The sequence below is a fragment of the Rhea americana genome, unplaced genomic scaffold, assembly GCF_003343005.1.
Source record: "Rhea americana isolate MKP2758 unplaced genomic scaffold, rheAme1 scaffold_38, whole genome shotgun sequence".
Lineage (NCBI taxonomy): Eukaryota > Metazoa > Chordata > Aves > Rheiformes > Rheidae > Rhea > Rhea americana.
Genome location: NW_028186512.1, coordinates 4,615,720 through 4,642,319, shown reverse-complemented (window position 1 = coordinate 4,642,319; position 26,600 = coordinate 4,615,720). Strand labels below are relative to the sequence as shown.

At 44.6% G+C, this 26,600-nt stretch overlaps 1 protein-coding gene and 1 long non-coding RNA gene across 3 annotated transcripts in view; one reads left to right on the top strand and one right to left on the bottom strand.

Moving 5' to 3' along the window:
* The window catches only part of MAML3 (mastermind like transcriptional coactivator 3), a 241,318-nt gene that overhangs the window by 105,396 nt on the left and 109,322 nt on the right, over positions 1–26,600 (bottom strand). The gene's annotated exons all lie outside the window — the stretch shown is intronic.
* Positions 18,177–26,600, top strand: part of LOC146591272 (uncharacterized) — an 11,747-nt gene continuing 3,323 nt past the window's right edge. The window contains exons 1-2 of the long non-coding RNA XR_014896853.1: positions 18,177–18,292; positions 26,291–26,433. This is a non-coding gene — a long non-coding RNA (uncharacterized LOC146591272). The remainder of the gene's footprint in view (positions 18,293–26,290; positions 26,434–26,600) is intronic.

The window sequence follows — 26,600 nt, the reverse complement described above, 5'->3', positions numbered from 1 at the left end:
YGCTTAGCAGCAGTCAGGAAGGCAAGGGGAAGCAATGGCAGCGCTGTACAAGCAGGAAGCTCAGCGGCCTCCTCCACTGCAAGGCAAGAGCACTCCCCAAAACACCGAGGTCCTGCTCCACAGCTGTCCCGCCTGGCGACTCGGCCATGGCACACTTTGGTCCAGCCTATCTAACTTTGGTATCTACTTGCAAACAACTCTGTTGGATGCAAGTATGAGAGATGCTGATATGCACTCAGGGCTTGTTTCAGTGTGATGCTGGATGCTCGCACATACATCTGAAAGACACTTTGGGGTTTAGGCCATTCTAGATATAACCTGAATACTCTACAGCCTGTAACGCGTCAGTCTGGAAAACAGGTAACCATCGGGAAGCAGGACAGAAGCCTACACAATCATCTGTGGTACACAGAAGGTGAATAGGGAGCAATAATTCACATTTTCTCTCAAAACAAGAACTGATGTGACCCAGCGATCAAGCAGTCCAAAACAGCAGATGAAAGGATATCCTTTTTCACTCAACACACAGACATGGAAGTTACTGCTGTAGCATGCTGTGGATGCCAAAAGGACCAGTAAGTTTGCAAAGGTCTCTGAGAAATTCCAAGGAATTTAGGTACAGCAGCAGCAGCAATTCAAAAAGGATGCAACCACAGCTCTTGCCCCAGGAGCAGTTCTTGCTCCCCTGGGGCTGGGAGACAGGAAGATATGCCAGTGAAGGCTGACTGCAGGCTGCTGGGTGCCTTGCACTTGACTTACTCTGCTGGGGAGAGGATACTGGGCTACATGTATCTTTGATATCAGCACAAGTGTTCTTGCATCTACAGGGTCTTCAGAAGGAAAACTACTTAGAAGCCTTTTAGTAAAACAAACAAACAAAACCCTCTACCATTTTTAAATGTTCTAGTTCTGAAGCATTTTGATGATAATATATGACTCTATAAAGCTGCAGCTATAGTGGTATGACTGCACTTCCAGTAGTCCCTAAATAAAAATGAGTCTGTGCAGCAACAGTCAGAACTGGAAACACTTGCTTAACTGCTTTTTTGATATGGCCAGACTGTGGTTATCCTATGAAAGATTAAATTAATGTATTTTCTCCTCTTCCCCTGCTCATCATTCTTCACCCCCAAAAATGCAACTCTGGCATAACTATGAACTACATATCTTATTCTGAGGAGCATTACTGGAATTCAGTTTTTAAATGGAGGAACTGTGGTAGGTGTCACTCCAAACAACCTCAGTGGTGCTGGTTTCTCTAGGGGATCTCAATATTCTATATGAGGAGAACTCATAAAATAACCTTACTAGTTTCCAGGGCATACAATATGAATAACACGTATCATTTCATTCACAGAGTGAGTATCACAGAGAAGGCCACAGAGAGAAAGTGAACGGCACACGGGGAGGAGCAGACAAGGGAGCCTGGAGGCCAAGAGCCCTGATGTGAGCCACAATGCTGCATACACAAAACCGGCCATGCTGGAGAAAAGATCAGCTAGATCACGGGTAAAACATCACAGCACCGATAGAGACACTTAAGAAAAGTGGAATTGTCGTGATACTGAAAATGTATGTTCTTTGCTTTATATACCTAAAGGTATCCGYCCAGAAAAGATAATAGAATTGCAGTTGTATAAACAGGCAACTTACTAAATTGTTGAAAATATATAAATACAAGGAGATACACAGTTACACAAAGAAACAATTTGTCTTTTTTCCTATCTTTCCTTATTTTTCACATATGATGCTGTGACTCCAATAAACTGTGCATTAATTTTGTATATAAAAAGATAGTAAAATTAATCTATCTTTAAGAAGAAGAAAAAACAATCTCTATGGCAGAACTTGAACTCCATCCCTCAGAAAGTCTGGTTTCACCACTGGAGGGCTCCAATATTGTTCCATGAAAGTAAAAGAAAGTTTACTGGGAAGGATAAACACAAAACAAATAGCTTGGGCAATAAAGTTCAAACATAACATGCAAGCTGAACCAAAATCTATGGACTTGCAAGGATTACATAAGAGTAAGAGCTAATTTAACTGTTGTTTCGCTCTTGTAATACAAAAGGGGTTGAAGGAGAATGACTTTCTTACAGTTTGGCTATAAATGTCTTCTTAAATAGAGCACTTATTAAAATGATTTTGTATGCAATATTAGAACGATTAGGTATTTCCAGACAAGCAAAAAAACCCCATAGGTTTCATTGGTACATGATGTTACAAAAACGCTCTGCCACACAGAAGTGCTACAGAACACAACAGATTGTATGCACAGGGAAGAACATGCGCTATAGAAATTTCTCACTTTTTTGATAAATCTTTCTTGGGATTTGCCATTTATTTTCTAAAAGAGTTTACATGTAAAGGTATATAACATGAAGAAATAAATGTCCCTAGAATTAATTGGTATGAGTATTTTTCCCAGTAACCTGATGGCCAAGATTTTACCAGAAAAATGCATATGGTCTTGCAGAAGCCAGTATGGGCATTGATGTCAGCTGATAAGCTAATGACTGCAGCTTATCAGCTGATAAGGTAATGACTGCAATGCTCCAGTTAAGGATAAAACAAAAGCTATTTCAAGTACAGAAGCACAAGAAAAAGTATTTCAAACATCACTTCTATCTACAAACTTACAGAAGCAAGTAAAATGACAAAGTACCCCAGCACTCCCCAACCTGCCYTGTTATAGGGAAAAGTGAAAACAAACAAACAAAAAATAATCCTAGGCTGAGATCCTGAACATTAAAGTTTCACACTGAGCCAAATTTTACAGCTGAGTTAAGCACTCCAGAAAATAAAGGAGGTTTATTGGAAATACTGAAAGATGCTAGTGGGCACTATGATAAGCCCAACAGAGCACTGTTCTTGTTTGATGAAGTGTACTGTATTGGGCTGATGCACAAAACATCGTGGTTTGCTGGCACTCTGCCCTGCACACACTCTTTTTCCGCTTCTACAACGTAAAGGGAAAAAGGAAAAAAAATAGCTTGCTTAAAATATTCTTGCTGCTCTCTTGTAGCCCCTTCCTCCAGCACATCACATGTTAATGCCAATCTGCTGGGAGACTGCAATTCTAACATAATGAGATATTAATGAGCTTTGCACATGTCCCTGGTCGCAACAGTTCCCCCCCGCTCATTTCTCACAAACCTACAGAGATGCTTTGCTTGTTTTCCTGACACTGCATTTGTCTCTCTCCCATCCTGCCTYCCCAAGCAAGCCCTGCTGCACAGTTCACCTTAAGCTGCCAGCACTAAAGAGCACCAAATGGGCTGGCACYGTCTTGTTTCCTGGCCTAATGGATGCTTGTTTAAACACTGGAGCTGTTTGCATTGCTGCGKCTCACTGCATGTTAAACACAGTCCTCTGAAACCCTACGCCAATCCAATAAAGGTATCAGCAGTTCAGCGTGGGGAGGCAATTACTATAAAGTCCCAAGTGTGCCTTCTAAGCTCAAGGAAGGAAAATTTGATCGAACAACTAAAAGCAAAATCTGATTCGGCTCAGCATCACGTGGAGGACACAAGGTTTAACTGGAGCCAGGCCTATGGAGGGCAGGAGGAAATCAATGGATGCGCCAGGGAGAGCAACTGCACGTTGTTAAAAGGGCTTTAAGCTGGCCTGTTAGCAAGGCGCTCTCGGCCGCCTTCGCAGAGGCACCTCCTCCCCCTTCTTCCATATGTCAAGGTGTGCCATCGTTGCCTGTCTTTTTTCTTTTTTTTAATGATATGCTGCCAATTTCTTTTCACCCTTCATCAATTCTTGAAACAATTCTCTCCTGGCAAAGGTCCTTCCCCTGTGCAAAGTCATTGTCATATCAAAGGGAAGTACTGCACAGGAACAGCAGTGACAGAGGGCTGACGCTAGCCAAAAAAAGATCTGTGCTTCACTGAGAGAGAAAAACCCCCAAATCTCAGGCTAATGACAGTCAATATTTCAATGGATCAGCTCTTTACCTGGGTGCGGGGAGAAAATCAAGGAAGGAAGAAGCTGCATTTCAATTCATTTAATCCATAGAAACAAAGGTTCTTTAAAATGTTCTGCTTCCTCTCCTTTTAAGTGAGGACTGAGGAGATGGGGGAGGGAGGGAATRTTCCCTTTTTATTCTTTCTTTTCTTTTCTTTTTTAATTTTAAACAGCTTCAAAACGATGGCCTCCCTCTGAAGGCAGCTGATGCAAACGACGTGGAAAGTTTTCTAAGCGCCTGCCACGGCCGCCACCAGGAGCCTGGGCACGGGGATTTGCCACACCACAGGAGACCACTGAGCTGTGGAGCCTGGCACCGGGCCCCTTGCAGCGCCCCACACCTGGGGCCGCAGTGGGGGCTAACCCCGTCCTGCGGCCTCGACAGTGCGGGAGGGCTGGTGCGCCCAGCTGGAAATCAGGSGGAATTTTTGAAGAGGAAGCTGCCCTCGCTGCAGCTGAATCCCTGGAGCCTCCCGGGCTGCGCTCACTTTACCRAACGGACGAGGCACAAAACTCGAGTCTGCCCGCGTAGGAAGCTATCTGCCATGGCCAGGGCTAGCGTTTGGCTGATGGGCTTGAGGATGCARCTCAGTTCTGGCGGCTCAGAAATCCGGTGTGATGCTGAGCCCTGCAGGCGGAAAGGGGCTGCTCCGATTAACTGCTTACAGACGGATAAACGTGGGGTGAACGGCGGGCCGGCCGCTCTGGGGCACTGCCTGCCGTTCTCAGYGCTGAAACCAGGAAGGCAGGGAGAGGAAGCATCTTCTATTTTAAAAAGGGCTGCCTGAGGGGAGAGATTGCTTCCTTTTCTTTTTATATATAATTTTTTAAAAACTTGTGGGCAAAGGTGAGGGTTAATTCCCAGATCTCACCTTCCCTGCTCTGGAGCTGCCTGAGCTGCAGGCCCCCGCTGGACTCAAAACCCCACGGAGGCAACAGGATGCCACTGGCAGCAGCCTGAGTACAGCGTGTTAAAGCATGACGGCCTGGTGGGTGTTTTGACAGAAATTAGGGGCTTTCAACCAAGAGGAAAAATGTTGGAAAACTTATGTGTTTTTTTTWAAAAAAAAAAGCAAGTAACCACAGTAACTTTCCTATTTTCCGTTTTGTAACAAAATMCAAACAAGCAAACAGCAGTTGTTTGTGTTGGCATCCCTTGCCAAGCTGGGGGAGGGAGGACGAGCTGGAGACGTGTTGTCTAGGTAAAGGGGGAATCCTTCCACACGCCGTGCTCCAGCTAGGACTTTGACCCCGGAGATTTACCTTGCACAGAAAGCACCTTACAACAAGGATTGCTACTAAGCGGAAAGGGCAAAGAGCAGTGTCCTCAGGGCTGGAGCAATGCAGCAGTCAGAGCTGACCGATACCAAAACAAACAAAATCCAGGCTGTCTTGAAAGCATCAGACCCAGGGAGCCCCGAGAGACTCTTGTCACATTACAACTCCTTCGCTCTCTTGAAGCTGAGGCCACTGCTTCTATTAGGGCTTGAAAAACCCACTCACCTACTCAGCAGTGGCAAGTGGAACGATTTCCTGATGAGACTGGGGAAGGATGTGGCTCTTGAAATCAGCAGCTTCTGCAGAATCTAGCCTTTAATTTAAACAAAACAAAACAAAAAATCCGGCCCTTGTGGCCGCACAGAGAACTTTCCAAATGTGACCCACTGCAGTGCTGTGTTTCGGAGGCTGCAGCCAGGCTGCTCCTGTTGTTCCCAAGCAGCAACCCAGCGAAATCAATACGACTCAKTAATGGTAATCAGTACCCGTGGGCAGCAGCACAACCGAAGAGAGCCCAGCCAATTCTGCCCTTGTGCGTGCGTTACTGGGGGAAGCTCTGACTGACACCAAAGGTAGATTTCCCACTTGCTTGCAACGAGGAGCAAGAGGAGGTTGCAGGCTGAGCACTCCAGGAAGGCCCAGGCACCACATCCCACAAGGGGTATCAGCATTTGCTCCAGYCGGAGGAGAGCTCTGCACCCTCACAGTCTCCTGTGCACCGCACTAGATCCTTTTTCTTCTTCAAAGCCAGTGATTTACTGCCCCTTCCCTGAAGACCACGACAAGCTTCCTCACTTTCTGCCCCACCACCAAGCTGGAGAGCCCATAAGCTTCAAGTCCTGACACAAGCCCTGCAGGCAGCTGAGAGAGAACAGGGAGCTATAGCATAAAAYACAGGCCAGGCTTTTAAATAACACAGCGCATCCCAGATGTAACTTTCATACCCCTTACTCTGGGAACAGTGGTTAGCAAATCTGTCGCCCTCTGTCTTCCTATCTGCTGGTAGTGAACCAAGGAGCACTAAGGAGATATTCTGGGGCCAGGGAAGGGAGCTAGTGGGCCCTCTACCTTCCTCAAGGTCTGCCTCCCCTCAGCCCTCCTCCTCCTTTGCTTGCTCCCTTCAGATCAGATTCAGACCAGGACCAGAAATTCAGTCACTTGAAGACATACATTGCACACTTCTTACTTTTTAAGATGCATTTCACTGATTTAAGATGGTATTTCAAAAAAGGACTGATTGGTTTCAATCTTTGAGATTTGGCCAAAGGAGATAGGCAAAACACACAGTACTGTTCAAAGCAGCATTTCCTCCTTCCCATTCCCTTTGAATAAAAGGTGCCATGGTACCATGGCTATACATTTATAGTTTGAGTGAATCATTCTCAGGAATAAAAATCACCTTTTCCAGAACCTAGGCCTACACAACAGGGAAAACTTCCTACTAATCAATATTACAGAAGAAAAATGTAATAAATTGATATCTGTACATCTAATGTCTGTAATCTGCTTAGATTAAAAACTCTGAATGTTCTTACGATTCACACTGTCAAGGGAAATGGCGGGATTGACAGTCTACACTCGTCAGGAAAAAAAGCAAGGGAAAAAAAATTCCCTAAGTGTTTCTCAAGCACAGTATCATCTCATCAGATGATGCACAGGGTGATGTTGAGGTAAAGGAAATGGAGAAAATGCCATTTCCTGCTTCATTTCCTCCAGAGAGGGTCTGGAGCGGGTTTCATCAGATTAGAAATCCAAACAACCAGATTTACACTAAATGTTATGTTTGCGGTTCCAGGCCTCCATGGGAAGCACCCTTGGGGCAGTGCGTTAGATCTACYGCAGGTGAAGGCGCAGCAAGAACGGAAGAGGAGCAAAGAAACCAGTAAGTAAGTAGTAGTGGCTGTCACCTTCTTGCAGACACGGGTCCACTACAGAAGTCACCRTCACTGGCCAGGGAACAGGAGGGTTTTCACGTTATCGGGTACAGAAACGGGACAAAACTAGCTTTTAGTTTCCAGAGCAATGCAAACATTAAGGGAGCCTCATTTACACCTACGGAGTTGGATTTTGAAAACTGCCAGGTACCAAATCTCTGAACATCAGACCTTTGAGAATACCATTACCTCAAAATTAAAAGTTGTTTTTGGAGCTGTTTCCTGTTCCTGCCGGTTTACATCAACAGCAACTGCCTTGAAATCAACCATGGTAGACTGGCATTAAACTGTCCCTGGTTGTACACATCTACCACACAATGGTGCATAAAAATGGCAAAACAGTCATCAACTGCACTTTATTTCAAAAAACACATCTAATGGGAACGTTATTATATACCCAAACGTTAATAAACTTACATCAGAAGCTGCTGACTGCGTTTGTTTTCTGYTGGGCTCTTTAAGAAGCCTGAAGAATAGAGGCAGATTGGATGCTATTCATATCCCAAAGCACTTTGCAAAAGCACCCTGGTACTGGCCCAGGGGGCAGGATTTGGAGAAGCGCACAAGCAATTTAGGAGTTTTGGGACTGTGACAGCCAAGGGAGGACAGTTTGGTTTCAAACAGCAGGAAGCATTCCCACCGCCAGCCATTTGCTCTGTCCCACACTGCCCCCACACTGGAACATTTGTGCTGCACCTCAGTCACCACTTAATATTACTGGATTTCATAGTACAGTGTTTAAAACAAACTGGAAAGTGTACTAGCTTACCTTAAAATGCCTCACTGAAATCTGAAATCTCRCTGCAAGGAGCTCAGGGTCTGATTGACAAGGCCATCAGATGCCTGCGTGACACTTCTGTCAGCCATCTCAAACCAAGAGATCTTTGCGTGTCTAGCACAGTCTTCAGTCGCTTTTCCAAAATGGATTCTGGTACTTTTCCAAATAAAGCATGGGTGGCAGAGCCATTAATGTGCTTTAAAATGTTTCACGCACAGTGCCGCCGAGGACTGGAGATGGCCAGTGTGTGGCACAAGGCCGGATCTGGCCTGCAAGGCAGTTAACTCTTTGTGCCCAAGTCAGCCGGGCAAACACACTACTGCGTGTGCTGTTTTCAGTAGGCACTCGTGGTGTCTTGAGCACTGGCAGGTGGCTTCACGAAAAGGATTGTGGCTGATCAGAGCACCCAGCATTTTCCTCCCAAATAAATGGAACAATCGTCTCCTCTGGACGGAGAGGCCAGGATTTATAAATCCTGCAGTGTAAATTTAAAGTAATCAGGTAACGCAGGTAGGTTTAAGGTAATTTTTACAGCATATGCTTCCTCTTTTCTCTACTACTTGTTTAGATGATCAGAGAAATGGTTAATAATGTTAAACAGTATCAATAGTACTGAACTGCTCTGATTAATGCAGTAATAACTTCTTAGGGATCAAAACTCCAAYGTTAACCTGGAACTCAGATCTCAAAACCACTTTTCGGAGGGTGTGCTGCTCACAGACAGCTGATACAGATGCTCACAAGAAACCTCACCCAGTTCTGATACAGGTACYCAACGACTTTTCACATCAGTTCAGGCTCCACATGGTTACACAAAGCCTTACCGTAGCCCAAACAATTCCAGTTTATGTTTCCTTGGACGTGAAGCCGGGGTGCTCTTTTCATATATGAAATACTGGCAGACACCTCTTTGCTCATGACAGTCTCCTCCCTCTCTCCCAGTGCACACAGAAGCATACGGATATGCGAGAAAGGTCACTATACATTTCAGATCTTTGCTAGTTATTTGATTTGCATCTGTTCAGTTGTAGGGTATTTTTGCTTTGCATCTGCTCTGCACGAGGAGATGCTGAAGGAAGCTTCTACAAAAAWCAGGTGGATAAAATGCTCCTCTCAGCACTTCTGTGATTACTAGCCAGATTCTAGGTATAAAATTGACAGCTTTTGCATTGCATGCATGTGCTGTACACACACAAATTCTAGCAGCCACAGTGCTGCACAGACAGAAAGACAGACAGCATACATCTATTCAAGGCCTCCACTGGAAGTCCTCTCAGTAAAAGTTGAGGTGATGTGAACAAGTAATTGCTCTGAACCAGGACTCTCAGAACTGAAATATTCCCGTGCTGGACATAATTCTAGATTCTGATCTACACTTCACATGTATAGATCATGGGGTGACACCTGTGCACGGAAACCAGGACAAACAGCATGGGCACACTAAGCTGGCAGTCTTTTTGGTTGCCCGATTTTGGCAACTAATTCTTGTGGCAGCTTCTGCCTACCCACTCCTGGCTGGCCAGACTGACCTCAGGAAGCTGGCRAATTTCGCAAGTAACACAGCAGTGGCGAAGACTCAGCTCCATCAGGAACCAGTTGCCTTGTGTTAGCTGTGACCACAACCCAGCTGCAAATGCCACAGAATTAGAGAAAACAAGTTGTACTTTGTGGGTAGCCCCCCCATCCCTCTATTTTGATTACTCGGTCTTCCGGGACTTTATCTTCCTTCCGGGCTACAAAGCAATGCTGCCGGGGGGCCGATACAAAGGGACCCAGGAGCTAAAGAGCCGCTATTGTTTTAGCCAGAAAAGTCCCCTCAGATGAATGAGTGACAGGAGGGAAGAGGAAGCCCCATGGCGCAGAAGCACACAAAGCCTGCCCCGGTGCTAGCGCCGCTTCTCTAGCTCCTACTCTTGGTTATGGCTGAAAAGTTTCAGAGACAACGGAAACGTCCCCCAGCTACTGATTTTAAGAAGACAGAAAAGGGGAAGAGCTTCTCCTTCTCTCCCGCCGTTCAGTCCGCCAGCCGGCCGCCCGCTCTGCCTCCCCGCGCACGGGCTCTGCGAGGAGGCAGCGCCCGGAGCAGCGCGGGAACGCCCGGCACTAGCCTTTGCGCTCGCCTCTGCTGGGCCCTTCGCCAGCTAGGGGTGGGTTAGCCTGCCAGAYACTCCTTGTTGTTTGCAGGCAGGATAGCCTATGCCGGCTAAATATTTACCTAATCTAACTTGCCCAGTCAAACTTTAGGTCTGATAAACACATTATAGTAACAGGCTGCTCTTGACCTTTCATGCCTTTCTGCTTCCCAAGGCTGCTGCTGGGTTTGTTTGCAAACCCGAACCTAGCTGTTGCTGCAGTCAGGTCTGGGCAGGGAAGATGAAAAAGGGCAACTTTTAACTCAGACCTTCCATCCTTCAGGCTCCTGCTGGAAATACATACACCAGAAACAGCCTTGAGTTTCCACCACTCCTTAAACAAGGAAAGAAGTAAGGAAGGAGGTAGACGCAACATCATTCAAAGCATCTTCTCTGCTTTTCCTTTCACACATCTACGCTTCTCCAGGGAGCTGGAGGACAGGACTCAAGGTGCCTATTTTCCACCTAACCATTCCTGCCAGACCAGGTACCTCCTCTGAGGTACCAGCACTGATCTTGCAATGAAGTAGCAATACATTAACAAGACATTGGGTAAAGTTAATACAGGTGGGGCGGGAGGGGGGTAAAGTTAATAAAAAGGGCGGGGGAACAACAACAACAAAAAACAAAACACAGGGCTCTCACTTAAAATCACCTTATATGCAGAGAGGCTGCAGAAGACTTTCAAGAGCAAAAGGGGACAGAGAGAGACAGAAAACTCATGAATTTTTTCTTTTTACCAAACCCTGTCCCCAGTAGCCCCGCCTCAGGAACGCTGCTCAGCATCATCCAGCCCGACTCATAAAGCAAGGCCCTTCACGCAGAGACCTGTGTTTAGCAAAGAATTTCTCTGCTTTGCCAGCTACCTAATGTCCTGGGCAAGGTTTTGTCTATTTTATCTAATTTACTCTATGAGGATACCATCCCATCAATCATCCATTTCAGTCCCCTCTCTTCTCCAAAAGCTTTGGCCCGTCTTGGAGGAGTTCTTCTGTTACAGAGCCCACACAAAGACAAGCCTCTCATTCTCTCTTTTTTTTCCAGCCAAATATTCTATTAATCCCTGCTAGTTTATTATTTTGACTCAAAACAACCAGATTTTTATGCAGTTCTTAATTGCAGTAAGAATTGCCTAGAGATTAATGCTTAGATCTCAGTGACAGACAGAAAGTTTTTTTTTCAATCTCTTAGATTATGTTTAGAGAAACAGATAAACATACTAAAGTTGTCCTAGGCAAAATATTCATTATGCTTTCCCACATGATGCCACTTTTTGTTTTGGCATACTATCAGTAAAACACAAAACAAAATTATAAAGGTCTTGGCTCTGTTTTTACACTGTCTTAGAAAAGGTAAGCATAGAATCAAGATGTCGATATTTGGCCCATAATCAATAAATTCAGTTCAGCAAATTCTTTCCTTTACTGTGAGAAATATTGTTTGAGCCAACAGCCCAAAATCCCAAGGAAACCAAGGACAAGTGAAGCTTATCTGTTCAAATCGCAGCAGATAGATAGCAGTACTACTGAAGAAAGTTTCAGGAGACTTTCAGTGCTTCAGAGATGAGGGAGCGTTTCATCCTTTAAATAGGAAAGGAGCACCCTTCTCGGGGGAGGGCTGCCATGATAACATTAAGACAAAGCGGAGCAGCACAGCACATAGACAAAATACTACCTCATGTTCTTGATCTGTTTTACCGACCCCCAGCCATCAAGGTTGTTTATTATTACAGCCATATAGCTGTTTCCGACTAAGATGCTCAAATGTCTTTGAGCATGGTGCTGTCTAAATTAAAAATGGTTTCAATTATTATTATTTGCAACTAGAATCTCTCTCTCTCTTGGGATTTTGCAAATGCCACTTGCGTTGATTTCTGTTCAGCAGGTGAGCAGGCTCAGTAGAAGCCTTGCACCATGCTAATAAGAGACATTTGTGTAAATCCCATGGGATTAGGAAAACAGTTTACCTTACATATAATATAACAGCATAAATTCATGCAAGAGCTTTGCAGAAAGGAGAATTTCTACTAGGTGTCAAACTAGTAGCACTGCATAATCTATCATCAAATCTAGGAGACATCTGGCCAATTATTTTATTTCCCTTTTAAAAACCAAAGGGGAAAATAAAAGCAAGTTTAAAATTTACATTACAATTTGCAAAAGAGAAAATAATGTTTCTTCTAGTAAGTCGTGTCATATTTACTTTTTAGCGCAGGTTGTTGACAAATTAAATTTTTCCCAGAAAACTTCTTTACTACCACTGAATAGATTTGGGTCGTTTTCCATATTATGGCTGCTTCTTTCTTAAAAAAAAAGGGGGGGGGGGAAGAGAAGACTAAGCAAAGCAAACACTGCATACTTTGCACTATTTTCTTTTCTTTAAATGAATGCTTTCCTAGTGGCTAACTGGAAGTGGACATACAAACGCCTTTACGTGACACACACCAAAACACACCTCGGCTCTGCTCGACTTGCCCGCCCAGAACGCCTCACGTTTCCCCACGCGGCACAGGGCAGCCGCATCGCGCCCAGCGCGTCCAGCCTCCAGCCCCCGCAGCGCTGCGCCCCGCACTGCACCTTCACGCGACAAAATGCACCTTGGAGCCCGCCCGCCTGCCCGGCACCCACCATCACCACCTCCCGGGAATGTCAGCCCTGCTTCTGCAAACGCCACCCTGGTGGGCTGGCGGGAGAAACATACGCACTTTCCCCCTTCAGTTTGAAAGGAGACCCTTTGAAATCTGAATTTCCAATCAAGGACATTTTTGCTCCCCATGCTTGCACTTCTCTTAGCTTCTCGTGGTTGGTTGCAGCATGTCTTGCTGCTTCGGTGTGGAATGACCCTCGAAATCAAGTGAAATGCTTTCGGCAGGTAACATTTCCCTCTCTGCAAATTTTGCAGCTGCTCTAGGCTTGAGGACACAACTAGCTACGCCGAGGCACCAGGGGCTCAGGTCTTTGCAAGCTAGCGAGAGTTGAAGCACACACCGGTGCTGGTGCTGGTGCAAAGCCACGAAACACCCTCCTGCAGCACAGGGTTTACGGGAAGGTCGTTTTCTCTGATAACAGCTTTAATGGGTGCTCAGGCCTGCAGAGCATTTAAGCACTTTCAGAAAGATTCCAGGTATCCCTCACAGCTACAGATGTAGTTTTGCCTTCAATCCTCACCCTAAGTAACATTCAGAATATGCAAGTTGTGCCACCTTAATAAGAAATGCGAATCCCCCCAGATAGCACAGTCTGAGCAGCAGTCAGCCTCTTTTACACTGCTTAAACTAATACTCTTTCCCAGCACGTGATTCACACCACATGATTTACTCTGTATATGCACAGGGTAAGGAGATGGATAACTGCACTGAAAGAGGAAGAGGCYTTGAGAAAAATAAAAATAACAAAAAAACACAGTATGACTAGAGTAACTCATATCCAGACAAGGGAACGTTAAAGTTTCACACACACTCACACACACAGAGTCTATCTTTGGCATTTCCTGACTTACAAGCATTTTCCTTTGCAACCTTAACATCCTTTGCTGCTCAGGTACAACACATGCAGATCATAAGCTCTCCACCACCACATCTCAGGTGCAACAGCTCTGTTGTTATCCGGAGCAGAGCACACCAGCCTCTGCAAACCACGTCATGATTTTATGATAAGGACAAAAGTCTCCTTACAGCTTGGCAATTTTTGTAAAAAGCTAGTAGCTATCTCTTTGAAGCAGGGAGTCTGAATTGCATATACTTTTTCATTGTTTATGGATATAAAACTTGCTAACTATTTTTCTACTGTAATCCTCTAGCAGCTATCCAATCACAAACACAGCAGCAAAAGTGTATCCATATTAAAATCTTAACAGGTAACTTGGGGTGTAATGGAAAAGTGAACTGCAAGTTACACCGGGAGGGAGGGGGGGGAACAGCAACTGGCTACACCTTCCTCCTGACATGGATTGATTTCAGCTGGTGAGAAGCTAAGAGCAGGGAGCTGCACAACTACTCTCGCTGCTTCATCAGAGGATCCTTCTCAAGTTCTACTGAACCCATTTCAACTCCTGCTGCTGTTACAAAAGCATCATAAAAATAGCAGCAAAACTGTGCTTTTTGAAGTAAGCAGTGCAGAAAAATATCCTTCACAAAGGCAAAGTTTGCAGCGTGCTGTAATTAAGCTCACATCCTGACAGTGGGAGCATGAAGTTTTATTCTAAATATAGTCAAAGTCTCTTCAGTGTACAAATGCCTTTTTTTAATGCAAAATTTACAAAATTAGTCATTATAAGTCAGCACTCTCCTAAGAATTCTTAAAAAAATTCTTTAGTTTTAATGTAGAGAGCTTTATAGCAGGGATTTAATGTAGTCTCTAGTGCCAGGAAACAAATAATTTTGGTGTGTTTACCCATTAGGAGGATGGAGGATTGTGCAGGAGGATGCACTCTCTGCCGCGACTGACAGCTTGAGCAGACAGCAGCATGTACAGCAGGGCAGACAAATCCCCAGGCTTTCCCCCAACATCCATCTCCTTTCCCAGCTTTCAGCACCTGTTTCTCATGGCATTTTACCTTTAGTTGGCAAGGCAGTGAAGTCTCCATCAGCTTTGGGTTGTCCTTGTTGAGCTCAGTCTAAGGCAAAATTTTAAGCTAGCTCAGGCTGACTCATGCTAAAATGCAGTCTGGCTGGCTAGCTTGAATGAGACTAGACCAAGTTTAAAACAAGTTTGGAAACCATGTTCTTAAACAGAAATTTCTAATATAGTTCATATCCAAATCCTGATCCTAACTGTACCAGATGAAGGCAGAATAATTACTAATTTCCATGAAAAAAACTGTCCCGTGATTCCAGAGATACGAGATTCTGGCCTGTGTTTTATCTTTGGGGTTTGGGTTGGGTTGTAGGCCTCACTCTTTGTCCTACATCATTTATGCAATGGAAAGGGAACCAGATGCTCCTGGGTCACCCTCCATGCCAATGTTCATGTCCCAGGAGCTTCTCTTGGTAGTGTATGTGGTGGATAAGCGGCTCATCTYCTGTTACAGAGTTAGACTTGGCTCTGAGCTAGCATGACACGGGGCAGAATGGGTGTTTTCCACAAGGTGTGCACTTTAACTGCTTCAGACAGCTGCAATAGCTTGAAAGCAGCTGGGTAAACTCCTATAAAAATAGAAACAGGCTCCCAGCAAAATCCATTTTTGATCAAGTCCAGCCTACCCCTTCTTCACACTGTGTAAATTGAGCTGAGCCTCTGGCAAAGTGCAGCTTAAAGCTGGGCTCTGGGGGTTGTCTCTAATTTCATTTACTCATGCAGCACCTATGCAGGTTTGGTGAAGGCAGGATCCAGCTTTTCAGCTCAAACATTCTCAAAGCCATGGAGCTCCATGCATGCTGCCTAACCAAACCACGCTGAATCTGCAGGAAAACACTAGGGACACAAGGAGAGCATGGCGATCCTACCGCATGCTGATATGCACGCGTATTTAGAAGAGAAGCCTTGTACCTGACTCCGTATTGCCTCGTTTGCTCCCCGCCCTGCCCTCTCTCGTGGCCAGCCCCTTCCCCGTGTGCCGTGCAGGCCTGCTCCAGCACGCAGCCACGACGCCAAGCAGCACGCTGCRCAGTTCCTACAGCGCTGCCCTTCCTGAAGATGGCCGTAATGACGATGGCAGAAACAGTGGGCCGGTGGGTCCTCCTGTGAAGCCCATGCCATCCCGGGGCCAGCCAAACACTCTCACCAGAAAAACAGGATCTGGCATGCCGCCCGTGGCAGCTACTCCGCCTGAAATTCTTGCTGTTTCYCCTGTTCTGTGAGGCACGATGCACACTGAACCACTCTGCTACTGCCCATAGCAAAATGCACAGGAAGTGAACTACGTTGTGGCCTATATTGATCCTCTTAAAAATAAAATAAAAAAAAATTAAAGAAATGTCCAAGCCCTCTAGTTTGCAAGAGGCTCCAGACTGTGCCTGGAAGCTGTGAACAAGTCACAGAGAGCATATCCACCATTTTCCCAAGTCTGTTTTCCTTGTGGTTTCTTCAGTAGCAYGCACGCATGCCTTCGGTGTTTACTGTCAGCAGTTTTCAACGTGCTGACATGGCTAAAAGTGACCACAAAGCCAATGCAGGCAGGCAAAGAGAAGAAACAGAAGAGGAAATGTTAGGAGGCGCAGACTCAAACTTTACAGTTCTGCAGCAGTAACTACTAAGGTATCCTGACTAGCACAAGAAAGAACACGATTAGCACAACTTGGAGCWGCCTCACCTTTTTCCTCCTTTCTCATTAACCAATAGAGCTTTGTTCCTGATGTTGCTATTTTTGTGGCTGACGCACACATAGAGCAAAGGAGAGAGCCTTTCACACTACAAGTGTTRTATTTCTTTCCCTCCTATTGGCTCATTCAGGGTGCCTGGGTTGTTTTTCCAGCAGYTTCACAAACTTCTCCCCCCCAAGTTTAACTCCAAGAGTAATTTTTGTTTTGTATTTGCTTATTTTAAACAGCAACTGAAATATAAAGGAATAATGCAGTGCCTGAAAACAGCCAAGGAACGATTAATAAAGGCTTTATAAACACTGCCACAAAGTTTAGGTCCCTCACTTGACATGCTTTTGAGTTACTGGAATCTAAATTGAGACATGCGGATTTTCAAATATTCTATGTAAAAATATTCTATGCAAAAATATTAATGAATCAGCAGAGGTATAAGAAGCACATCTTAAGCTGAGATTTATATAACAACTTGCTCTTAGTTTCAAGCAAAACTTGTTGCCCTCCTTTCTGGGTTACTCTCTAGGATAAGCAAATGGAACAAACAGAACAAAGCCATGTGGGCTGTTGTTTCCTGTAATTCCCAAGCTGATGCAGAATCATTTTTTTTAGAAAATGGAAAGAATCAGATGAAGATTTTCTTACCGTTCCACTGGAAATAGCCCATCTGTGTGGAAGAGCTTTACTATAGTAACTTACAACAACACACATAAAAAGCTGCACATGGAACAGAAGTTTCCGTTTCTCCTTAAGTTTGGTATTCCTCCCTTTTTACATTTGCATTATGACTAGGGTGATGGATGCTAAATATCATAAATTCAAAGAAAACCTAGGAAATAAGGTGTTGATTATACTTTAAAACACTGCTAGGAAATAAATGTACTTTTCCTCATTTTAGTAGCATTTCCAGTGCTAATAGGCATATACATACTAGAAAATAAGTTCTGAGATCACTATATATAAATATACGTATATATACACACACGTGCGCGCGCATACACACACACGCACATATATATATACACACACACACACAAGGAATACATATACCGCATAGCATCCAAATAGCAAGTAGTGGAAAAGCACTGGCACCTGAATACATCTCTAAAGAGTTATAACCGATTATACATTTAATCTGTAAATAATGGCAATGAATACTTATAGCATCAGTATTTTTGCAAGAGAGACCCAGCATTCTGCTGAGGAAAAAAAGAAAACCATGAAGACCACCACCAGAACGCATCCCTGCGCCCGCTGGTGCTTTCAGAGGGAGTGCTCGAGCTCTCCTGCGTTCACCCTCGCACAAAGGTTGGCGCTGCGCAGGCCTCCCTGCGCAGAGCGCCAAACAGCACGTCCAGCTACRATGAAGCATTTGATGTCAAGGAGCTGTTGGATGCCTGTGTCGTGACGGTCATCACTTGTACGAGGGAGGGAACAGCACAACAGTGTAGATCATGCTGCTTCCCTGTCCTGCAAGGCTGTTTGTCTGGGATCGATAACTGCCCTAGCCAGGGTCCGACATCACAGCCTGCAGGATCAATGTGGAGGCATGATTTGATAGTTACGCTGCGGTGAACTCCTKGCAAATCCCAGCGGTGATTTAAGAGCTGTGCTAAGAGCAGAGGTGTGGACTCTGCTGACTGGAAGCAAGATTGGAGCTTCCTGGAGTGACTTTCAGCCTGGCTCTTTTACTGGGCAGTGCACAAGCACCAGCAGCCGCTTACCAGTGCCAGGCGCAGAAACAAAGCAAATGCAGCCGCCCCGCGCAGGCTGCGCGCCAGGAGCGTTCGGCCCCGGCAAACGCTCTTCCCAGCCAGTCTCACGTGGGCTGCAGCTCAGAAGGATGATTAGCCCTGGTGGAACCCTTTTAACCCTGCTTCTTTTAACTACATGGGATCCATGGTCTCCTTGCAATGCTTGAATGCTAATTCCTGCACAGCTTCAGGTAAGAAAAACACTAACAAATTCCAGCACAGGTTAAAGGCTAGTAAGGGCCTGTATTCTTTAAAAACTTACCCAGAACCTGTCAAGGTRGCCAGCAAGAGAAAGGCTTGGGTGGAAGAACAACCAAGGCTGTCCCCTAGGAAATTTCTGACCCAGACAGGAGCTCCACTCCCCTGCAAACACATAGTATGAATTTCTGATTTCTGAAGAATTCCCTTACATATGCAGGAGTAAACGCTGATAAATGTCTTTTGGGGCCTATTAATTAATGAGGCAGGTACAAGTTGTCGGGGCCCTGAGGGCACTACTGAGCTTTACTGYCCCAGCTCAGCTCCGTGAGGCCTCCCCCCTGCCCAGCCCCAGGGCCCATTTCAGCCCCCGCCCCGCGCTGCCGCCGCCACCGCCWGCCACAGCCCTGGTCCCGCGCGGTGCCTGGCGCTGGGCTGCGCCCGGCACCTGCCGCCGCCGGGAGCCCCCACGGACACCGGCGGCCAGCCCCAGGGACCTGCCGGCCCAGGCGGTACGCTGGCACAAGGGCTGGAAAATTGGAAAGAAGCTTCTGTTAGTTAATTTAACGAACACGTCTATCATAGCTGGTACGACACTTGTCAGGTTTGAGTGCTTCTCACTCACACAGCTGCTTTCACTCCAAGATGCTAGAAAGACAGCAATTAAAAATAACTGACCCTGTTCAGTTGCCTAAAAGGTCCCAGGTATGGCAAAATCAGACCAGCTTCAATGCAAGTACACAGAGCAGTTGAAAAATCACCATTTTTTATTACTGTTCCTTCTAACTACGGAAAGTAAAATTATTTACGTAACTAAATGTACCCACAAACCCTAATAAAAATTTTGTCTTGTGCTTTGCCACAAATTAAGACTTTTTTTAAAGAGAAGGAAAGATAAGAAATTACGGCCTCGTGATGAGTTTTCAGACCACTGAACTTCAGGAACGAGGCGGTAGGGTYAGTCTGCCCGCGTCTCCTCAGTGAACGGAGACAGACAGGCTCTCCACGACACAGCTCAGGTCCTCTACGCTGGTTCCTTCTCCAAATCTGCCTCTGCAGGACCCCTGCAGCATAACCTCTTAACTTTGGCACCTTGCATGTGGTGTAAATATCCATCGTGTTTTACGTAATCTGAAATTGGTCTCTGTCCAAAGGAAAAGCAGAGCAAAAGGCTTGTGCTGGTCTTCTTCCCGGGGACTGGGTTCACCCACCATGAATATAATGAGCTTGCAAAACCCCAGCACAGACACAGGGACAAACTGACGCTTGCTCGACAGTGCTCCCAGGCTCTGTCAAAGCAAGCAAATACGGCATCCCCGAACCGTGTCATGTCCCCTGCAATCAGGGGCGCATTTTTGACTGGTCTGTCAAAGTCACTCCTAATGCTAAGGTAAAGTCCTTTTATTGAGGGTCTAGTGGAAAGAAGATACCTTACTTTGTATGTGTGCCAGTGACACTTAAAAACTATCAGAACCTACATGTTTTTGATTAATCAGCATAGCTAGAAAATAGTTATGTTCTATACTGCTGCCTTTCCCATTTCAACTTCTAAAACTACAGGCATGATCAAAATGCCACATGATTTACAGTGGTAAAGCATTAACTAACTGCGTGCTATTTTGTTGCTTAGTTTCTTTCATATCCCTTCCTGAACTGCAGTAAAACCATTCCCCCAAACAGCAGCCAGACAGGGCAATGCAATTAGAATGAGAGTTGCAAAATATGATCATTTGCATATCCATGACTGACACCAAGGATCATTAATTAGGCATTCTGAGTATAAGTATATATGTATAAATTAGCATCTATTCATCATTTAAACTGTAATAATTTTTTTTTATACCTGAATATTAACTAAGTAGGAAAATTACTAAGTTTTCTATAGAAGGGCATCCAGAAAGAATTTTATCAACAAAAATAAGGTAAGAATTGCAAAAATAATCAAAATATGATCAGTGAAAAATCTGACATCAGCAGCATCTGTCACTGCACTGTTTTGCATCACTTATTGCAAGTTTTTTGCTACCTTTCTCTCCATCTCTCAGGTATACATATGCATGTGCACATACATCCCCAACAACTCTTTACTTTATGGTGAGACCATTTAAGGAATACGTTTGATAGCATTTAAAAGACAATRTAGAAATTTCCAGAATTTCACACCATGAGTATCCATCCCTATACCTAATTAATAAAGGAGACATATATTGAGAGCAGGACTTGCAACTACACCTCTGCCTAACAGAGGTCCCCAGGACATACACCTTACAYCTGGTACAACCTGTTTCCTAATGGGGAAAATAATTAGAAGGAAACAGGAGTTTTAAGCTTTTTTCAAAAGCTTAATGTTACTTCCTTTCCAGAAAGTACAAGACACTTCAAAGACTGTACCTTCACAAAAGAAAGAAATCTGGTGATTTTGAAAGAGTAAGACGACAGCTGGGAAAACTAGCAGAGTTCACAGCTTTTGGGCAGAAGTAAACAAGACAGGCGCACCGGAAAAATGATAGGCAAGACAGAAACAAATGAAGATGTAATTGCCAGTAATAATATTAGCAAAGTTTGCTTGGAGCTACAAAACGCACAAAGGGAAGATAAAAAAGCTAAAAAGGAGGGGTCCTCAGGTGGTGTAGGTGGGTGCAGCTGCTTTGCTATGCTGATTTGCCCTTTCTGGAGTCTGGCCTCTACTTCTCGAGAACCCGTGCCTACAGTCAAACAGTGAAATGGAGCACCACCAGAAACAGCACCCTCCAAAGGCTGGGGGGCCTATTTAGTAGATAACTGTGATGACTTTCATGACATGGAAGCAGTTACAGGGCTATGTAAACCCAACAGAATTAGTAAGAAAGAAAGACAGAAAAAACAAAAAGTATTCTAACAGAAGCAGCACTCCAGCAAAACAAAAACTGTTTCCTCCTATCTTCTATTTTTCCCCTTAACAAATAGGGAGCCTTGACTGTTCCCTATCTATTGAAATGGTGACTTTTATGTGCAATGGTTTGGCAGCTGCTGCCCCAGCATCTTCTGTGTTGGTAGAGAAGAAAATTCCATAACCACAGCATGTAACAGAGTTGTGTGTGATATCACTGTAATACAAACTGTGCGACTGACGCCTAAGTTATTTCAGCTGGACAATAAAATCCAGCATTTGGGGAAGRAAAAAAAAGTAGAAAAATCTGATTAAAAAAGCAGATTCTTTTGTGAGTAAAGTTTCCTGAATGCAGTCAAATTTAGACTCAATGGTAGCAACCACACAGAATATACCCTGACAAGCACTCTGCGTTCCTCCCAGTCTTTGGTCTCGTCAATATGCAGGCCCACTGACCCTGCCTGGCATCTCTGCYTTAACCTATTATTACAGTATCGTATATAGAGCCCATTAGAAGACTGAAAATTCCTTCAAACATGCGCACACTCGTATCCAAAAGAAACAAAACGTAAGGCTAGGCTAGGCTTCTCCTCTCCAAATAAAACTCTAGCTTAATTTTCTGCTTTTCCGCAAAGGTAAATTTGCCTATCATGAATTACCTCTTCATTTTGGGGTTGTTTTTAGCTCTCAGACTCCAAGTCTGATATAGAGAGCTGTGGAGAGCTGACAGCTCCACTAAATATACACGCACGAATGACCAACTTTGCCAAAACTAAGCAGGAAGCTGGTACATTTTCTAAAGGTCCTTCATGACAGAACAGAAAGGACTTGGGATTCTCTGCATGCCAGCTTTCGAGCTCAGTAGAGTTCTGTCGCTCAGAACTGGCTGAGCACGATCCCCAAAATTACAGGGCCTGTGGGGGCAGGGAGAAGATAGGGGGTAGCTATATCCTGGGGTCAAAGCAAAGCTGGGCAGAACGGTATGTGGATGATGCTAAAAGAGGCTCACAGTTGTGGAAGGTAATGCTATACGGAGGAGCACAGGTCATGATGTCAGCTCTCCCAGTGTCACGGCAAGAATTATAGCCACTAAAGCTAAGGAGATCAATTTAAAGTAAGGCAGAGTCCTTAGTGCCAAGAATATCCATCAACCAATCCAGACTAATGCCTGTCACGTAACAAGCTATAGGAACCACACAGGCAGAAGAAAAAATTCAGAAAGCAGCTAAATGAGAACTGATGAGCTTAACCCACAGAGCTTGGTACAGGTACGTGATTAAATATGAACCGCATAGGTGAGGGCAGTCTACAGGATCCAGTACTCAAAAGCAGCCCTAGAGAGGTGCAATATTCCCCTTTCAGTGGTTAGTGAAAGAGGAAGTCTGGGTCACCGGCCTTGCAGATTTTATCACAAGGATCTATTCCTCTGTGCCAAAGAAGCTGCTAATGATCTGGTTGAATGGGTGTGAATCCCTGAAGGAACCTCTTCAAAGACAGAGCAAGAGTCTTTGATTGAGACTTTAATAGATAAAAAGCAGCTTTAGACAGTTTGGGACAAATTCATCTCTCAAAACTAAACATAATTTGAGCATTCACCCCAGACCTCTTGTAGCATGCATTGGCTACAGAAGGGGACCGATTTCTTGAAAAAGATTGTTCCAGCAAGAGGACAAGGCACAAAAGGAAAAAGTATCTATCATTCACACAGAAGAAAAAGATTGCTGTGCTAGGCTGCAGCTTTTCAGCAGTGGGAGTGGGACTGCCATGTGCTTCGTGCTGCTGCAGTTAGGCTCCTTCTAGGATCCAGGACAGACGTTGCTCTGGGCCAAAACAGTTATCCCTGGGACAGACCACTGCCCCGGCTTCATAACTTGTGCCTAGGGTGCACTGGGAGATGGGTTCACAGTAAAACAAACGGTAGTACAGGGACTCTGCTGGAGTACACTGCCCTGAGGAAGAAACCAGATTGAAAGAAAATAAAAACTACAAGGTTCCTGTAGCATCAGGGAAGAGAAGGTTATTTAAATTCTGAAAAAATACAGCTTTCAGTTTTATTGCTTGCCCTTACTAGTGGGTACCCTTTAGTGAGCCTCAAAAAAACTGAATTTGCCAGAATTCTGCCCTAGGTAGAGCAAAACTAGTTACACAACTTGATCTTAATTGAAATATTTGGTGCCTGCTGATATGTTCAAACAAATTCACCAGATCTTGATTATGCGCTAGCAATTAAAGCCATTAAGTCAGTAGACAGACAGCRGGTTATTTCATTGCTATTTGACAAAGCCAGCCGTCGTTCTTTCCCCCTGTCTATGTGACAGCACTGTAATTAACAGTAATCAAATACTATTTGTGCTAGGTGTTGCAAGTTTGCTTCCTTAGCCGGCTAGATACCTCTGCCAACTGCAGAACATGGAAATCTACCTCTGGTCATAAGATACACAAGACACAAAGACGAGAAGAAAACTGTGGAGGAAGAGGAAGGAAGGATGCTTGCTTATTTGAGGTTTATCTAGTTTGTTCTTGAAAGCAAGATTCAAAATTAAGAACATCATTTATTTCTGCAAGTTATATATTAAAAAATTAAGTTAACCTACAAAAGCTAAATAACAAGTAGTATTGTGAAATATAATAATAATTACATTTAGCATTTATGTATTCCCTGCTTGAGAAATGCATGTAACCTCCATTAGCATTAATGGGAATTCTACTCATGCATCAGGCAGAGACTAGAGTCTAATAGTGAATTATATCTTCAAAGTGCTGTACAAACATTAACTAATTAATCCTCATAACCACCCTGTGTGGTAGGTAAGTGATATATGAAATGTATATCTGAGCAGGCCCAAGAGCAAGACAGCCCCGCTCTGTGCCCTTCAACACGGASCAGATATTCATCATGTTTACACTGCTGCTGAATTCAGGTGCATTTTATAAATGCAAGAGAAAGACTTATGGTGAGCCAAGTTTACTGAAGCTGGCATGGGAAGAAGTAAATTACATCTGTGGCTCTCCTCCCTCCTTCCTGGACTCTACAGGGCCGTTTGCATGTTGCCACTGGAGGAAGTATTAATGCCAACTGCTTCCTCTTTGGATTTCTACTGTGRGCAGGCAACTCTTGAATCCAAGGAGGAGAACAGAAAAAAGTCCATGGGAGCTCCATCATTGCAGACTCCTCCTCAGTCATCCTCTTTGATACCTTGATCTTCCTCTACTTTCTGCTACTACTCTTCCTGGCAGGCTTTCTGCCTTCAAAACCATCCAACAAAGCCTGCACATCAAAGTTGCAACAGGACCTTAGGAGGAGGAACTATGCACCCAATTTGGGTATTCTGTTTAGAGGATCTGAGTGATTTCTCTTTAAATAGAATCTAACATAGAACAGGGAGTTTCCTGATTAAAAGATTCATATTTTGAACACTCGTTTTGCAACAGGCCACAGGCAAGAACTTTGATAGTGTAACTTTATAACCAGCAAACTGTTTGAATACCATGAAGCAAGGTCTCAGGACATAAACCTGTAATGCTGATTCAGAGAGCATTTTAGAAAGGTGGAGACTAAGAGAACACAGCAGTATAGCATCRGAGAGAGGGTGCTCTTGGAAAATAAAAAGTGGAGGAGTAGAAGTGAGAGAAGGCTGAAATACTAAAACAGAGGGGAGAAGGAAAAAGCAGACCAGGTCTTAATGAAACCATGGCAGTGCACCACTTTCCATCACTGCTCTACTTTCAGCACTTGTCTCAGTGCAGCATAGGCCACAGTGAAATGGTGAGGTAGGCAGGTGCAAYGGCAAGCCAACACAAGGATGTAAACAGCATTTAAGATTCCCCCCAAACCCCAGAGACTCCATGTGCGAGTCAAGGCCACAGCTGAAACCTGTGGGTCTCCGACAAGCCARTGTGCTTTTTCTTGGAGAGAGGCCTGGCTCAGCCTGTCTCCCTGGAAGCCTGGCTCTGATCTCGCCAACAGCCACGGGCGCTTTTCCATGGCTGATACTTGCATGCAACATGATTTATGCTGATTTACAAGCCCCAAACCAGATGGGCGTGCAGGGAGATACGTGAGCCCAGAATGAACAAAACTGTACTCTCAAGAGAAAAAGCTATTTTTAGAAGTGTGTTTGGTGTCATATCAAACACAAAAACAGCCAGGATGAAATGAGAGAAACTTTCTTTGAAGAATACCTGGAGTTTGCCTTAAAAGTAGCCCATACACCATAAAATTTACTTCATATGCTGAATCTTCAGGTAAAGATGGTGCTCAAAACCAGCTGACTGCAACTACATTAGTAGTCAGAGTTCAGGGCTTGGATGGCAACCATAGCTGTAGAGTGCTCAGCTGGTGTATTTGGTTCCTTAAAGATAGAAACACATTTGAAACATTCTGTTTTCATTTGCCACAGGCTGCCTAGAAAGTTTACAGACACATATCCTAAATACATATGTACTTATATAAACCCACAGTATCAATGAACTTTCAGTAAGACTATGTATAATCTTCCTTGAAATTAACTCTCACATGCCCAAGACTTTCCTGGTCTACGTTTTAACAAAACTTATGCAGTGACAAATACATAATAGTGGCGACAACCGTGAAGCTCCTGATGCTTGGGAAAGAAAATAGGTAACTGAATTCTGGTTAGCATCTGCACAATGGAATTAAACTTCCTGGGTAGTGCTTTGCACTTCGTAAAAATTAGGTTCTTTTAATGCTCTCAAAATTGGGTGCTCAAAACCAGAGGCAGTCAAAATCACTAGGTCTCACAGTTTCCCCTGTCTTACATTTAATGTGATTCAAAAAGTCCACGGTGGCAGCAAATACAGGCTTTGCCATAGATGGTGCCCCAGCACTGACCATTTAAGCAAGTGACCGAGTAGTGCCTCTTCCAACACCATGCAAGCATGTGCCTGCCTGCAGAAGCGAACAATACTTTTCCCTGCATTTGAACTGAGAGTTTGTGTATTATCTTTATCTGCCCTTCTTTCAGGGAAGAAAAGATTTTCTCAAATTCTTCTCTTGGTGAGAAGTCAATCCATGATAGGCATCAGAAACACCAGGCAGCCTCCTAATCCTGCAAGCTCTCTTGCACACTGAAAACCCTGCTAATGAGTTATSACCTTACAGGCCTATGGACCGTTTCCGCCAGCGCGTTCCCTGCCTCGGCACACAGACACACGCTCGCTTTGCCCGAGCAAACGGAAGTGCTGACGCGGCCCCCGTCGGGATTCCTGCAATGCTGAAACCTCCCRGTGCCCAGCCTTTCCAAGGTGAGGAGAACTAAAGGAAAACTCTTGTGCCTTTCCTAATCCTGTCACTTTATTTGGGGGGGGGGGGGGGGAGGGAGAACGAGAGAGCGAGCAAACAGCACAGAGAAATGAGATTATGAGAAACTGGTCTCATTTCAAAGGAGCCCTCCCTCTCTGTTAGTAAATAT